The following is a 2139-nucleotide window of genomic DNA, read 5'->3' as shown; positions in this document are numbered from 1 at the left end:
TAATAGGGATATAATACTTAGGTTGTCGCAATAAGTGATAGGAGTTTGGAAATTCACTTTTAAACTCAGTAATCAAGGACGACACCCACAATTTCTGCAAGCAGTACTGACAATGTTGATGTAATTTGACAATTTATTGCTTTAGCAGCGACTCAGTTTCAAATACTAATAAGTTTTAGCAATAAACAAATTTTGATAAATATTTATAATGTTTGTGCAATATTCAGTAATTTTCTCATTTTTCCTTCGGAACAAATTTTAAAAAAAAAAATTGCAAATTTAAACCACCTATGTCTTGTTCTTGTTATTGGAAAGTAAAAAAACATAAACATGAAACAGAAATTGCAAATTGAAAGAACCTAATATAAATGAAAAGCATCTTCTTGTTCTTATTATTATTGGAATAAAAAAAAAATCAACATAAGTTATATTTTTTAATCTTGCAACTCCTCCAATGGAACGGAGGGTCTTGTAAAGTGTTCTCTGATGGCCTCACCAGATGAGGGGTGGTAGGTTTGATTCCGGTACATTGCTGCTACTCTGAAGGTGAGACGAGTGTCTTGTTGTAGATCTTTTAAAAAGAGTTGATAATCAGATTCCCACTTACCCTCAACAACAACAACAATTCTACCATTTTCTTCATCATAACTACTCTTGGTAATCAAAATTGCAGCAGGAAGGTCGCCATTGATATTGGTGTTAGCTCCTCCTCCTTCTTTACGTCCAGACAAGTCATAACCAAGAGCATAGTCACCGGATTTTAAAATATGACCTAGATGAGTTTTGATTTGAAAAGTTGTGTCATTATTTCCAAAATCTTCCACACGAGCAACCACGGCATCAGCTAACCGATATTTTTTGGCAGCAGCAGCAGCAATCTCCTCCTCCTCCTGGAGGACAATATCAAGAACAACATATTTCACTAACTGAGTCCTAGTGAATGAATGCGTGAAGGGTGCATTCCAGTACTCATCAGCCTTTAAGGAAAAAGCAGTCAAGGTAAATGGATCAAGTAAAGTAATTTTTTTGGCAACCCTAGTGCATATAACAATATTTGCACCGAGAGTAGCAGCAATATTAGGGGGCAGAAAAATCAAATCTCCGCAGAAAATTGGGACGATTTCAACAAAAAAATGGTATTTAATCTCAGAAGGAATGGAATCACAACGAGTCTTGATAGGAACTGTGCGCCTTATACAATCCACAAGATGTCCAGCACGAGCTACACTACACTACTGAAATAGAAAGAAAAACCTTGATCGTTGTGAATGATTCTCCTAACACCAACAAGGCAACTATAAACGTTGGTAACGAGGATCTGCTCCAAATGAAAGAAAGTAGATGAGAAACATGTTGTTGACGAACCTTCACAACAATATCACACATATCATCATAGGGGTACTCCATCACCGCCTTTTTGTTTTTGACCTAGGCGTACGGACGATCGATCTCTTCTTTTGCAAAAAACTAAAAACAACTTCAAATAAATAATAAATAGATATTAACAATAGTTTTTCAAAAAATGGATGTTTTTAAAGGGGGGAGAACTAAGTAATTTTGTAACAAAAAATTCAGTTTATATATAGTTGTATTCAAAGAAATAAATTTTTCTTAAGTGGTGATTGTTATATATTAGGATAAACAAACACAAAATTAATTATGCTTTTACATAAAATCTCTAAACAAAACTCTAAATTATTGAAAGTCAAAAACATTTTTTTTAATCTATAGAATACAAGTCATGTATTTCATTTGCTTTGATAATTACACGCTGAATAATTATGAAAGGTAATGACTGGCAAAAACACATCATCTTAATCATTTGACACATCATCATATTTTAATCATTTTGTAACAAAAAGTTCTGTCCAACTGAGAGCAAAAATATCTATCAAAAGTTTGAGATTATTTTGTAACAATATTTTTTAGGGAAATGCTAAATAGTGCCCTTGGAACATTAGTTAAGATGATAAAAATAGAAACATTGTATTGGAAAATGGTGAAAAGTAAAAATTTAACTTTTTAAAAATCAAAACATTGTTAAATTCAATGTAAATATATTACTTTTGGTTTTCTTAACCATTGCCCTAAGGGCATCAGGGCAATGGTTAGCAAGACTTACAAAAGTTAAAGAAGAAC

General features: G+C 32.6%; 1 pseudogene; it reads right to left on the bottom strand.

Annotated features, from left to right (window-relative positions):
• Window positions 1–274: 274 nt before the first annotated feature.
• Window positions 275–1407, bottom strand: LOC11433507 (60S ribosomal export protein NMD3-like; annotated as a pseudogene).
• Window positions 1408–2139: the final 732 nt, after the last annotated feature.

The sequence above is a fragment of the Medicago truncatula genome, chromosome 5 (genome assembly GCF_003473485.1).
Source record: "Medicago truncatula cultivar Jemalong A17 chromosome 5, MtrunA17r5.0-ANR, whole genome shotgun sequence".
NCBI lineage: Eukaryota > Viridiplantae > Streptophyta > Magnoliopsida > Fabales > Fabaceae > Medicago > Medicago truncatula.
The sequence above is the reverse complement of the archived record's forward strand: the minus strand, read 5'-3'. Positions and strand labels throughout refer to the sequence as shown.